We start from the raw sequence: 16,082 nt of genomic DNA on the forward strand, positions 1-16,082 counted from the left end.
CCTGATGAAAGCAGCAGGCAGCATGCCAGGGAATATGTACATGAAATGAATAAGGGAGACTGATATGTGTGTTTGTACCCTGATTTGCAAAGGGAGCTAGTGTGTGTGCATTTCGTAAATGGCAGTCTGATCACATGATGGCCTATGGCAGCCCCTAACAAACCGTGTAGGCGCCAGCGGGAGGGGGGGAAGAGGGGCACTCGAGGTTGGGGGGGTGGTGCTGACTTGGGTCACATGACACATAAAGTTTGAAGCCAAACTCCTTCACTTCAAACAATAGAGTATTAATGCTGATGACACATGATCTGAGCAGAGGCAATGGACGCGTGTGTGCTTGTGTATGTGTGTGATCGTGTCTGCGTACTTTTGTGTGTCGAAAGGCCTCGGTCCCGTCTGGCGTCTGCATGTCATGCTTACACACACACACACACACACACACACACACACACACACACACACACACACACACACACACACACACACAAAGACCTACGTATATTGCATGCGATAGAGAGGTGACGTGTAGCATTGCAATGCATGCATGACCTTGTCTATGTTCTTTCGCATTGCTCTTATGTCCCTGTCTCCTGTCTATGAATTTAGGTTTATCATTCACCACAGGTTTGTTAAGCCAATTTCCCAATCGTCTCTCAGCATGACAGAGATAAAAGAGACACACAAACAACTGTAATTGCACAATAATACAGAGGAAACTAAATCCAGTGCATACTGATCACCATATCAAGCTAATTCTTAATAAATCAATTTAACGTATTATTAGCAGGACTGTTTTTTTTTTTTTTTTTTTGGTTTCTGATTTTAGTTAGCTAGAATCTTTTGCCAGCAGTGATAGCAGAACTGATGTCTTCTTCTGCAACAGAATAGCTTTCAGTGCCCCTTTGAGCTATTTATTCCACAACTGATCTTGGAAGATTTTGTTTTTTTAAAAAATGTTATGCCCCATGATTGTGAAACACAATTTGAGACCTTTAGACATTGCAGTGTCATTTCAATTGAGCAAGTAACAGTAAAAAAAAAAAAAAACACTTTTTCTAACATTAAATCGACAGTTCCTAAGAAGTTACCATGTAAGTACACTGGTATTACAGTGGTGCATCAACTCCACCTCGAGATCCAACTCCTCCCACTTTGCATATCCCTAAACCTACCCATTTCCACCCCCTATATCCCATTTCTACCCCTAAACCCCCAAATTTCATACACTTCATCATTTTTAAAACAGCTCATCTTTTATATGATGGGTAACAACCCTGAGCACCTTAATTAAAATTTACTGTCAAGAACAGTTTAGCAATAGAGACAGTAGGAGAGAAGAACAGAGCAGTCTTTTGCACTGTATGCTGCTGGATCTTGCAGGCTTGGCTGCGCTGTCATGTCCAATATTCTTAGTCCATTAATCAGATGGAGGGTGTTAGCTTGTGTCCCAGTGTTTACACAGCAATGGAGTGATCGCTGCCCCCGGCCACACACAGAGGAGGCTGAGGACGCACTGTGAAATGGGCCTGACATTGGTGTGCGTGTGTGTATGTGATGCTTGAATTGGACAGCAGAAGGGGACAATGCCAGGCTGTGTCTATAAGTGGGAATCAGTAAGAGGTGAAAGAGTTTATTTGTGAATAAAGTTCATATCTTTTGTCTACTTAGAGGACTTTCAGAACTTTCAGGCAACTGCAATTTACCTCATTACAATACAACTGAGCTTTTTCAAATTTGATGTACACAGTCAGGATTAAACAGCACTTTTATATTTATATGCAATCACCTTAATCTAGGATGAATGTTCATCCATATTATTAAGCATGCATCTTCAAGTTGTCATTTAGGTGAATCATAGTCACCTAATCATTTTAATCATAATGCAAGACCATATAAATGGTTGCACTCCCGTGACAATTCTTGCAGAACCCCTTACAACTTTGCAACTTATCTAAGTAGGACATTAATATTCTTTGTTGGTCCTGAAGCAACATTTACATCAATCAAACATAGCCCTAATCTAGGGAAGTCCAGTCCTGCTCCTAGAGGACCACATTCCTGCTGAGTTTATCGCCAACCCTAATTAAATACATCTGAACCATCTAATAAAGATCTTCAAACTCATTCGAAACTTTTAGGCAGGGGTGTTGGAGCAATTTGAAGTTAAACTCTGCAGGAAGATGACCCTCCAGGAGCAGGACTGGACACCCCTGTCCTACCGGTAAATCTGAAGTGTAATGAATGGTTGTTGTTCTTCAATAAACCAAGCCCTAACCCTAATATCAGAGGGCAGTGATTAAATGCTAAGACAATTATTTCTGTACAAAGGTTGTTGATCCATTAACATGGTTAACTAATTAACTAATTAACTAGTCCAGTGATGAACTTTATGCTGGAGCCCCTACAATGAGGCATTTACTCTGACAGCAGAGAATCCCTGGAGAACGACAAGTTGGTCTACTGTTGATTGATTGTTGGTAAGCATTCCTGTTGTACCCAATGGCATTAGGCAGCATATCACTCTCATTGGTAGTAATCACATCACTAATTTTAAAAGAGTTCCATTGGCAATGGTCTTCGTTACTCATGTCACCTCAACAATTCAATAAAGGAATGGCTTCTAGTCGCTTGAATTTGTCACTTAAAATCTTCGGCGGCGTGAACATTCCTTAATGCAGTCAGCAAGCTAAATATGTCCACCTTAATTCTTTAGAATTACATTAACATTGAATTATGAAATATAGGCTAGTAAGTTTCAATGAACCAGGAATTTATTGAAGGTTTTCTGTAGTGGTCATGGGGTAGGAACAGTTGACCAATATGTGCTCTCATTGTGTAAATGACAAGTTTTATACGAGTGGGGAATCAGAACAAGCTCAAGAGGAAATGAATCAACAAGAGGCCAGTCTTACTCAGCAAGTCCTGTAGCCTCCACTGTTCTTCTCTTTCTCTCTGTCCCTCTCTTCTCTCGGTCACTTCTCTCTCCCCTCTTGCCTACATTCCTTACAGTTTTGTTCTCCTGCCAAGGAAACTAATCAAAAGGCCCTCTACTTTTTCATTGTAGATCTATCTATCTGTCTGTCTCTCTCCCTCTCTCTTTCCATAGCTGACCTCTGGCTGCACATCCACTATGCAACCCATGACATTATGCACGCTCCTCAACAACCTCTGCGGCCTGTGATGTCATGGCTGAAGTAGGGGCAGTTGGGAGTTGACCCCAGGGCAGCTTTGCTCGTGGCTCTGGGAGCTTGTGCAGTGGGAGTAGTCAAATGATCTTGTTTCCCCTTGTTTGGAGAGCCTATCTCCCTCCACAGTTGTGTACGGATTTTTCTCCTTTTATAGAGCGTGCTGCAAAGCAAATTAAAACTGTCGGATCTTCCCTCTTTCCATGCTGCTCTTCCCGCATGATGGACCCATAATCTTATGGCCTCAATGTGTTACCTTTCATCTCAGCTCTGAGCACTTTGATATGCTTGCTCAGGGTGATCTAACGGTGGTGCATGGGTGACTATTAACTTCCTGGGCTATAAACTCACAAACAGCAGGTATATGGTAAGGAGAGTATCACCTAACATGCATGCATAAATGTGCAGTTTTAGGTATTCTGTGGTTGAGACACTATCACGCTTACAGACATCTCCTATCTCCACATATCACAACCCAAATGCACACTTCGTATCATAACCCCAACCCTCCGATCATTTCAGATAGTACTTTGATAGAGGCCCAAGAGAACACCTTATAACACACTACCGACCTGTGATAAAGCCTTGTGGTGCTGCTAGTGTGTCGTGCTGACGAGGACAAACTCTTATCAGTGACGATGTTCATGTTGGAGAAAAAGATGGCATCTAACTGATGCCAATCTTCATATGCTCTACAAGTAATTTTAATGCACAAACACGTGTATCCATGGACACACAGCGCGTCTTCCATCTGCCTTCATTTGTGCACACTCGTTTACTGGGGAAAATGATCTGCTTGGTGTATATTTCTCTCTTGAATCAAAGATTAGATGTTGAATGTGATCAGAAAGAGAGAGAGAGCGAAAGGATGAGCGAGAAAGAGAAAAAGAGAGGTTGTTTTGTTGAGAAATGTTTTTTTAATCATGTTGTTTTTTTTTGAGACTGTCATTTCCGACCATTTCACAGATGCATATCAAATTCTGCAATCTGCTTCGTGGAGATAAGGCCCACTAGATGCTGGAGTTGCAACATCCCACTGAGCGAATGAGAGAGCAGACAGGTTTTCATAGTGATTTCCCTGTGAGATAGAACCTTTCCAGCACCCTCAGCATCACTGATTAGTGCTCTAATCTCACAGAGACTGGCGTCTGCCAGCCCAGCAAGCATATGCACATGGCCCTAGTGTATGTAAGAGTCATAACCATGCTCTTGCTCTGGAGGGAGATGCAGCCATGAATGTCGCCGTGCTGAAAGCCAAAAGTGAAGACTCCCATCTGGAAACTTTTTGCAAAAGTGCTCCATTATTAGGCGACTGCAATGTTTATTTGGTGGGGCCATTGCAGGTCAGGCTCATTAAAGGTCTGTGAGTTAGATGAGAAGTTTTTTAAATTGTTTTGAGGTTTTTTGTTTGTTTGTTTGTTTTTGATAAATCTGTGAACATGATCTTGGAAGTTGAATGCTTAGATTTTAAGTATGAATTCTGTAGAGGTGCTGCTACTCAAGACATAGGGGGTCTTGGGAACAGCAAGACACTAGACACAACAAAAGCAGAAGTGTGGAAAAACAATGTGGTGTGTTTTGTCTGGAGAGGTTTTTACCTGTAATGCCAAAGATGGCTTAAATGAGGGATGGCTAGAAGGCTTCTAAGCTCCAAGGCAAACTCATTTTGTCAGTTCTCCACACGCTTACACGCCGATAGTCAAAATTGTTTTAACCTGCCAAATTCTACTCCGAGAAACAGTTCTTTAAAAAAAGCTTTTGTCCCCATCTTCTTTATGTCTAAAGTGAATTCTTGAAGGAATGGTCTCTGAAATTGCTGTCCTTTTTCAAGCTGATCCCTGGTCCCACTAAACTCTCTTGGGGACAGACACCAGGTCCCGTACCTCTCTATCCCCCCACCCCTAACTTCAGCGATGTGCCAGGCTGGCCTAGATTCACCCACTCCAGTTACCTGATGGTGAAAGCACATGGGTTGCGGATGGGGATGGGCCGTCCAGACTAACACTCCCCTGAGCCTGTTCTGGCATTAGCACTTGCCCCCTTTGCTCTGTCAATGGAAGGCTGGATGAATGTGACGGTTTGTGCACAGACAGTGGGGATGAATTTGTCTGCCTTAGAAAAGAACAGGAAGGCCTGAATGTTGTGTGTCCCGCGAGGATGCATTGAATGCAAGAGTGTCTCAAGTGGGAAAAATGAATACTGCTGAAGCTGCTAAATGTTACCTCTCACAGGTGAGAGTGGCCCCGATGCTAGCCTCAATATTGGTTCTTTCAGGAGAAATGCAAATGAGTACTTGTTTTTCTACATAAGGGTGATTTCAATTCATAGATTCATAAATGAGAGTTGCTTTGTTGACTATATGTAAACATTTGACTATATGCTTTGTTGACTATATGTAAACATTAATAGCTACAATGCTAACACTGACAAGACAAGCATTAATGTTAGCACTCAAAGAAAGGCTGAAAATAGATGAAATCGTGTCTTCCAGAGTTGACTGGCTTTAGTTATTAGTTATTATTTGTGTACATATTGATCTTTTTAGCTGATTTATCTTCATTGTGGATAATCACTTTGAATCATGTTTGCACTGCATAGTATCTTTTATCGGCTGCAGTTTACTTGCAAGAAAAGAGTTCTTTATTGACATTGGAAAATTTGCTACGCTAATGTTAACATTGCTATTTTGTTTCCTTTTATGTGCTTTAGTGTCAGAAAACAGATAACAACTAGAAACATCTAACATCCGACTTTAAAAGAAACAGCATTAATCCTAGTGAACAATTTATTATTTAATACCCACAATGCACTCTGATGAACAATCAATGTTCTGTAATGGACACAGTATAAACTATAATGTTTTGTGGAGAGGGATGTTGAGCATAAAAATAACAGAAACATTATATGTTTCTAGTTTGTCAGCTTGAGAACACAAATGCCAACTCAACAGCAAAAAGATGTCTTGGAAATGTTCATGAAACAAACATTTGTGTTGACTTTTGCTTGACAGTGAGTTCAGCTCACTATGAGCACATAAATCAAACATGACAAACAAATCATGAGGTTTACTGTAACATTCATAACATTCAAGAATCCACAAAACTGACAAAATTGTAGAAGTGTAATTTGTTACAAAGATGTTTATGCAACATCCCAAGACCATCCTAGTGTCCAATTTCTGGTGCATACAGTAATTAAATCAGTTCCTGAATTGTTTGCTTATTTTTGGAAAGAATAGTCAGCTACATGATTACATAATGACTGACTTAACTGTTAGTAGCTGTTTTTTGTCCCCCCCAAAAAAGAAAGAAATGTGATGCTAGCTATCTCACAGCTTCTGTATGAGCCCCCTCCAAAGAAAGATTGCAGTTCTGGCTTTTTCAGTGTAGAGAAAGGATACAATACTCCTGTCCCAGGTGGGCATGTCGACCCATTTTCTCACAGAGCACAGTCAGGACCAGGACCACACCCTCTAACTTTAGACTTTATTTACAGCCAAGCACAGACCTCTTCTGTAGGGGGGTTTCACTTAATATTGGCAGAAATAAAACATTTTGGATAGTTTCTGACATATATATAAACGTTAATTTTGGATTTTGTCCACAACACTGGACAATCCAGCAGTAGAACATCACATCATATGCTTTCAGGCTTCGTGATTATGGATTATGGACAAAACATTGCATACTGACACACAAATTTGGGAATCATGGGCTTCACAAACATATTCACCCCAATATGAAAACCACAAAAAGCAATAAAGGTAGTCCTTAACCACGAGTATTTATGTGAAACCCTTACTCTCTATTCCTTTTTATCTTTTTCACTTCTCTCTACATGACATGTTTCTCTCTTACTCTCTGTATCTCTGAGCTGTACAGTACAGTGAAACACAGTACAGATGTACTGTTTTGCAAAGCAGACACGCACAACCAAGTGTGACAAGCAGTCAACCGTGGACCATTTAAAAAAATAATGTACTCCGCACTGCCTTTTGACAGATTTTGGGGCTTATTCAGACCTAATAATACAATACAAGTATTTCCTGCTTAATGTTTTCACTTCCTGTTTTGTGAGGTTGTGTGTGCGCACATGTGCGTGTGTGAGGAATGTGCTCTGCAGGGCTCAACACCAGCAGTATTGAGTTGAGGTTTGTTGGCTCTGTAGTGGTTTGGTTTAAGCATATTGTAAGTACAGTATGAATCAGTGAAGAGAAAGTGAAAAAGAAAAAAAAATGCAAGAAAGGGGGACAGAAGAAAACAGAAACGGAAAGAACTTGACATCCTGATACCTGCATCTGATTTGTTCCTGAAGTATGTTTCTTAGAAACAATCACAGATTCTCTGATCTCTGCCGATGGTCTTTGCTTCAGGAATTTTATTTTTTGTACATAGATGAATCATTTATTACTGTTTTTAGTGGTGTTTGTTAATTCAAGCATCACCATTGCTCATTCTTGGGATTTAAACACTTACTACTTTTAGTTTTAGAAGTATGAGTAGTACCTTACATCATGGTGACTGAAGAAAAATGTGCTGTATAAGCAATCAGACTTATAAATTTTACTTGGCAGTTGATAAAAAGTGTGGGGGAAAACAAAGTATACATTAATTCTGATTTATTACTAGAGACCTTAATATTACAGAGACTTGGTGATGTCCTTTTTTACTGGATAATCTACCATCCAGAACACCTTAGCAACCACTCAAAATTCCTTAAAAACCACAAACCAATGCCTTGGAAACCATCCACAACAATCTTACATAGTGTCAGAAACTATTTGTACAGGTCAGCACCCCTCACATTTTCTTCAAAGGTATTGTCTCGTCAGCAAGTCATCGTAAGTGAAACCAAAAATGCTTCCCTGCCTTCTTCCTGCATTCGGCTTAATAAAAAAAAATTGGTGGCTGTAGTTTTGTAACTTTCCCTTTTGCCCTTTCTGCAGGTTTCAAACAATTGCCTTATACATGAGCAGGAAACTAGAGGGGAATAACAGTAAAGTGTAATGAGAGAGGAGCTGAAGTTTTTTTCTTGGCTTTGTCCTGGCCTTTAGTATGAGGCACTGGCTTCCTCCAGTTTGTTATTCATCAGGAAAGGTTAGTGTATAACACTGTGTGTACACTGGACGGTGTGACAAAATTATATATGTGTCTTTATAGTATTTGATTGTGTTTATGCTGGATTAGTAGAGGTGTGATTTTACAAATCCCCGACAGAAAACTGCTGCTGCGTTCTATTTATGACGTACTGACACAAATTTCAAATGATTTTCGACGGTCGCTTTGTCGCATTCAATGTAGACAGATTTTAACTATTGCGGCGCGACATGACAACTCTTGCGTCCAGTGTAGACACCACTAAAAATGCTTACATTTTGCTTTGTTTTAAATTACAGATCATCGCAACCACCTCAGGCCATTCAAAACTAAACATAAAATTCAGAATTTAATATTTGGTTTGTTATCCCTTTCTTTGAAGTTGACATGAAATAAAAATCTGTTCACTCTATCTATGATTCGTCTGTGTGTACGTTTTTTTTTTTTTTTTTTTCATATTTTTAACTGTTTTGAATTCTTTATTCTTAATTTTAATAGTAAGTAAGAAAATGATCTGTCGCTACTTCCAATACATCTCAACTTTAATGACAGCAGCACTCAAGCTGAACTCTAAACTCCAGACGTTTTTGTAAAACCTGACGATCATGTTCTCTAGATGATCCAAAAACATAGGACCATCAAAGGAGATGTCTTATCAAAGGAAAATTGCTTATGTGATTAGTGACCTAGGAATAGTGAAATAATACAAATTTGAATTGTGGTCTCAGACTTTTGGATCCCGGTGTATGTATTTTTATGTGTGTGTGTGTGTGTGTTTATTAATGTGTCTCTTGGGGGAGAAACAATGGAAGAACACATGCTGTAACCACCGTACCCTCCTACTTACTTTTCTCAGGCTATTGAACATAGTTACCGTTACTCCACCCCTTGCTTGGCATTTCATTACCAAGGGACCATATTTCTATGAATTTATGTCAGAACTGAAAGAGGAAGTTCAGCTAATAATACCTAACCAATGCAATGTGCGATTTGCGTGCGTGTGTGTTTGTGTAGGTGAGAGTGTGAGTGTGTGATCTGGGATGCCCCACCATCATCAGAAAAAGCCTTGTGACCTTTGCAGTGGTTCCAGCAGAGAACCCAAGAGTGAAAAGGTTGTCCTTTCTCTTTCTGTCTATCTCTTGTGTCTATCTGTAATAAAACACAATGGAGGCAGGGGTCAATTAGATGTTTGTGTTTTTAAATTTGGTTAAATCTAGTAAAATTGTTTAAATCTAAAGCAAATATGCTTGGTGCCATCACATGAGCGCTCGCAGAACAAGGACAGTCGTTGTAGAAAACATTTTATTCCAAACCACTGACACAGAAAAACGTTTTATTCTGGAGACAAAGAAAGAGCCTTAGGAATGAGCAAAATTCCTTTCTCTCCTCGTAGGATATGACTCCTTATTTCCTTGGAGGGGTGCAGAAATAGTGACCAAAAAGAGAGAAGGAGAAAATGAGAAAGAACAAAAGAGAAAGGGAGGGCACGGCGTGTTTAGTTGAAGCATGTTTGTATGAGGTCAAGCATCTGACCCCGTGCATTGCTAGAGACCTGCGGTTGAACCGCTCTCCTCGCTTCTTTAAGCTTTCATCTTTAGCTCCATAACTCGAGTCTGTGTGCGCACGGCCCCCGCCACCTTTTGATTCCTTTAATTCAATTTAATACATAAACAAATACATGAAGGGAGTGAGGGAGATGAAGGGAGAGGGGAAGGATGAGAGGATGAAAAGAAGAGGAGACTCGTCTTGATTGTAGCTGATAAAGCTCTCATGGCTCGGAGACGAGAGGCCACCATGCTGTTTCTGAAGCCTTAGTCATAAGTCTCCATGCTTTCATTCCGCCATACTATATAATCGTGCCGTTAAAAGATCCGCCGCCTTTTTAGTCATAATTTAGGCATCTTAATTTAGAAGTAAAATATTGTTGTTATTGTAGAATACTATTCGCGGACATAGATCTTACCTTGCCTCCAAGTGCCACGTTAATCTTATGAGTTATTGTCCCATGATGCTATGCAGCCATTTGTATTCAAAAACGCTGTCCGCATACTTTCTAATAGCTACTTCTTCTGAATAAGTCATTACTTTGTGACTGTTAAAAAGTGTTCTGTATAGTATGAATGTGTGCAGAATTAATGTAATTCAGAAGTACTACATGCGTCATGTTGTCATTGACATCAGTTCCATTCACAAACTCTTCACTAACATTCACAAATCCTCTCCTGTGGCCTTATGAAATAGTAAAGGGCCATTAAATGCGCATTTTAGGATCTCGCTGGAAGTAGGAAATTATCAAGGTTCATCTACTGTTTTATGAATATTGTTTTTTGCCTACTATGTAGTGAGGAAGTAGGTAACCCCTTTCGGTTCTACTCGTCTCACTCGCTTACTCAAGTGAGATTCGAGCATGGCGTTTACAGCATGGGAGGCAGGCATGCCAACAAGGACGCTAAAGACACTGAAGTTTACCCTCACAGCACTTACTAGCTGGCCTCTGTTACACATATGAATGCAGTAAGAGGATATGTTCAGAATAGCGTGTTAGCACTCTAGCATAACTATTTTGCTATACATTTTCAGAACACACTAGGGAGGCTTTCTATGCCTTACTTGTGTGATGTTTTATATTTGCCGTATAACTCAAAGTAAATGGAGTACTTGCATTACATGCATTGACTTTAATGCACATATTCTTTTATAAAAATGTTTTAATTTCTGTATTAAAAATTTATATTTGTTGGATAGAAAAACTAATAATATTTTAATAAAACTGCATTACAGCCTATCAGTGGTGTGACCAATATGCACAATATGAACCCAACATTAATACAAAGAGTACATAGCACGTTTTTAACTAGTTTATATTCTATATCATGGATAATATTATACGTCATAGACCCACATGCAACTGTACTATTTTTGAAAAGTAGTAGTCAGTGTACACTCTATACAGTGCAGTATTTGTTATTCCACTCTGAACATTGCCAAACACACATATATGTAAGAAGAGAACACTTACATGAAAACACACATGTGGGGACGGAGAGGACAAGGACACACGTGGAACCACGCGAGCATGTCACGGTGCCTCAGCCTCTACACTGAATAAAGCTTCTCTTTCTCCTTCTCCCGTCTCTCTGACGCGGCCCGATCCCATTATTATTTTGGGGAAGACAGCTAGTTCCCTCAGGAGTGCCCTGTTTGAGTCCGCTGGATGTTTCATGCTCTGGGAGCCTGGCCAAAGAGAACAACACACACACACTCACACAAATACCTCCACACACACACACAACAAACAGAAAAGCCCAGTGGCATCTATAACTGGCAAACACACAGCAGGAATGGAGTTGAACAGTTACAGTCATGGACTATTGCTACAAACACAGGTTTTTTTATTGATGAGGCAGAATATTGTGGACTTTATGAAGGATTTATGAGATTATCTGCTCACTTTATTGAATATATCTTTCCAGGTTTCTAGATGATGAAAATTTTTTATTTTTAATTAGTATTTTAAGTCTCTTTTTTAAGCATATTTTGTTATTTCCTATCTAAATATTAACTTTCTGAGATGTTTCACATAAATTGCTAATGAGCAATAAAAATAGAAACAAATTAGGCAATTGTTGACATATAGTAGCTGAGACTGCTTTAATTACATAATTACTTTTATAGCTTTATGGATTTATGGAGCTAAAAAAGTAATGTGTAATTAAAGACGTGACAGCTCAGATAATTTGCTCTTTAAAATATTTGATAATTGATAAAAAAAAAATATTTGAGTCCACATTGAAATTTCTGTAGTTTATATATTTTAGATTCTGAAAACCAGTGTTGTTTTGGACCCCATGCTTTCTATAAAAAAACTTGACACATTCTTCGAAATATTCAATTCAATTCAAGTTTATTTGTATAGTGCTTTTTACGATAAAAACGTTGCAGAAGCTGGTTTAAGCTTTACAGAAAATTAAGTTTCTACAATATTTAGTAGTAGCTTAGCAGTGGTGGCTGTTAAGGTAATGTACATATGGCAGAAATGTACGGAAAAATCAATTAAAGACGTAATCAAACAGACGATGAACACTATAAACAGCAATTATTATATGATGCAATAAAACTTATAGCAAAGTTTGGTAGTTCTGTATGTTGTTTCAGGGTTGGCATCATCTGAGTTCCTCTGAGGGGTCAACATAATCTTTTCTCAGGTGTTCTGGATCCAGACTGAAGCTTGTGTATATCCATGTTATGGAAAAACAGAAAAACAAATAGAGACATAGCAAACCAACCAAGCTAAATTAATAAGTTTAACCCAAGCTAAAAAATGATAATGTGGATTTGATCATATATAACTGCAGTACAAGATTATGAGATGCATTATTTGAAAGCTTGACTAAAGAGATGTGTCTTTAAACTAGATTTAAACAGAAAGAGTGTGTCTGAACCCCAGAACATTATAAGGAAGGCTATTCCAGAGTTTGGGAGCCAAATGCGAAAAAGCTCTACCTCCTTTAGGGGACTTTGCTATCCTAGGTACTATCAAAAGTCCAGCGTTTTGCGACCTTAGGGAGCTTGATGGATTGTAGCGTGATAGAAGACTAGTTAGGTACGCAGGAGCTAAACCATTAAGGGCCTTGTAGGTAAGTAATAATATTTTGTAACTGATACGGAAATTAATAGGTAGCCAGTGCAGAGTCTATAAAATTGGGGTAATATGATCATATTTTCTTGATCTGGTAAGGACTCTAGCTGCTGCATTTTGGACTACCTGTAGCTTGTTTATTGAAGATGCAGGACATCCACCTAGCAGTGCATTACAGTAGTCCAGTCTAGAGGTCATGAATGCATGAACTAGCTTTTCTGTATCAGAAACAGGTAACATGTTTCATAGCTTTGCATTGTTTCTAAGATGCAAGAATGCTGTTTTTGTAACATGTGTAACAATATGATTTTCAAAAGACAAGTTGCTGTCTAATATAACACCCAGATTTTTGACTGTAGAGGAAGTAACAGTACATCCGTCTAATTGCAAATTGTAATTTAAGAGATTCTGTGTACTGTTTTTTGGTCCAGTAAGTAATATCTCTCTCTTATCCAAATTTAATAAGAGAAAATTATTGATAATCCAATTATTTAACAATTTAACACACTCTGTTAGCTTAAACAATTTAGAAGTTTCATCTGGTGAGATATATAGTTGAGTATCATCAACATAACAGTGGAAACTAATCCCGTATTTTCTAATAATATAAGGGGCAACATGTATATTGAAAATAGCAGAGGACCTAGGACAGATCCTTGTGGCACTCCATATTTTACTGGTGATAAATGAGATGACTCCGCATTTGAATAAACAAAGTGGTAGCAATCGGACATGTAGGATCTAAACCATCTTAAAGCCTGCCCTTGAATATCTGTATAGTTTTGTAATCGATCTATGAGTGTTTCGTGATCTATGGTGTTGAACGCTGCACTAAAATCAAGTAAAACTAGCAATGAATTGCAGCCTTGGTCTGACGCAAGAAGCAAGTCATTTGTAATTTCAACAAGTGCAGTTTTTGTGCTATGATGGGGCCTGAAACCCGACTGAAATTCTTCATAGAGATCTTTTTTTTTTTTTTTTTTTTTTGCAGGAAGGAGCACAATTGAGAAGACACAACTTTTTCTACAATTTTAGACATAAACAGAAGATTTGAAGTGGGTCTTTAATTTGCCAGTTCACTAGGATCTAGTTGTGGTTTCTTAATAAGAGGCTTAATAACCGCCAGCTTGAATGGTTTTGGGACATGACCTAAAGATAACGACGAGTTAATAATATTGAGAAGCAGTTCTTCTGCTACAGGTAACAACTCTTTCAGCAATTTAGTGGGTACAGGATCTAATAAACATGTTGTTGGTTTAGATGCAGTGATAAGTTTATTAAGCTCTTTCTGTCCTATAGTTGTAAAGCACTGCAGTTTATCTTTGGGCGCGATGGATAAAACTGAAGTAATAGACACTGTAGAATCTACATTTGTCATTGTATTTCTGATGTTATCTATTTTATCAGTGAAGAAATTCATAAAGTCATTACTATTAAACTGTGAGGGAATATTTAGAACGGGTGGCATCTAGTTATTTGTTAATCTAACGACTGTGATAAATAAAACCTTGGATTGTTTTGGTTATTTTCTATGTTTGTGGATATGCTCGGATCTGGCATTTTTAAGAGCCTGTCTATAGCTGGACATACTGTTTTTCCACGCAATTCTAAAAACTTCCAAGTTTGTTTTTCTCCATTTGCGCTCATGACTACGAATTTCTTTCTTGAGAGAATGGGTATTACTGTTGTACTATGGTGCAGTACGTTTTTCTCTAACCTTTTTCAATTTGATGGGGGCAACAGCTTCTAATGTATTAAAGGGGTCATATGATGCTGCTAAAAAGAACATTATTTTGTGTATTTGGTGTAATGAAATGTGTTTATGTGGTTTAAGGTAAAAAAAAAAAAAAACACATTATTTTCCACATACTATACATTATTGTTTCTCCTCTATGCCCCACCTTCTGAAACGCGTCAATTTTTACAAGGCTCGTCGCTCTGAAAAGTGAGGTGTGCTGTGATTGGCCAACTATCCAGCGCATTGTGATTGGCCGAATGCCTTAAGTGTGAGCCCGAAATGTTACGCCTCTTAACATATTGTGAAGCCTTGTCCGGCTGGTGCGACAAGACAAAAACGTAAAACCCATTATAAACATGATATAAACATAAATTCTAGTCGTGTTTTCTTTAGGAAGACAAAAACAAAGTAATTATGCTTTCTCAGTGAAACAAGGTCACACACCGTGGCCTTGAGTGAGCCGCGGCCGGCTTGAATGAGCAGAGGCGGGCGGCTTGAAAACAGTGTGGCAGGCGGATTCTACAAAGGAGCATACCTTGGTCTTGCAGCAACCACATGTGACGACCCCGGGCTGGACAAAACTTCATCCAAGGTGAAAGCCAATTCAGCGAGTGCAAAGCTGATGTATTTCCTCAGCGACCAGCACGGATCAGCTCCAGGCATGGAGCTTCTTTTGGAAGACCAAACAAAGTAGTTTCACTTTCACAATCAAACACACAGTGTCTATACTACATGATGGCGGCGGCAACAACAATACTACAACGAGAATAAAAGGTACGCCTTGTTTCTTTGTGTGAACATCTGGGCAGTGTTATGCAAATCTTCCCACATACTGACGTAGAGATGTTAGAACGAGCCATTCCAGGGGGCGTGGACGAGTGTTAACTTTTATAAAGAATATCTCTTTGGATTTGAGACTTTAGTCTTTGCTACTTCAGAGATCTTCTTCATTCACCAACAGCTTGTAACACTCCAAAGAGAAAGGAAAATTTGAAATCGCATCATTTGACCCCTTAAAGAAAGTAATATCTTTTTTTGTATCCTATCTGAGAAAAAAGAAAGTCTCATAGGTTTTGAACAACATCAAGGTGAGTAAATGACAAATTTGTGACTTATATTTAAATCATAAATACATATTTTTAAGAACTTATGGTTTCACAAGTTCAACAGGAATCAGTTTCCAAATTTGTTAAACTAAAAACGTGTTTGTTTGATGCGCAAAAACAAATTAGCTCTTTTCTCATCTGTCAAGCAAGTACGGCTGAGGTTATGTTTACCATTTTTGATGTGCTCTGTGTATGTGTACTGATCAAAGTTTCTATGAGAATAAAATCCTAAATTTAATATGTTCATCATATAAAGCAATTGTGCCTCTTTCGAAGATTTTGTTCAACGCTCTCAATTTATATGGGTGAACTTTTACATTG

Source organism: Cyprinus carpio, chromosome B11 (genome assembly GCF_018340385.1).
Source record: "Cyprinus carpio isolate SPL01 chromosome B11, ASM1834038v1, whole genome shotgun sequence".
Lineage (NCBI taxonomy): Eukaryota > Metazoa > Chordata > Actinopteri > Cypriniformes > Cyprinidae > Cyprinus > Cyprinus carpio.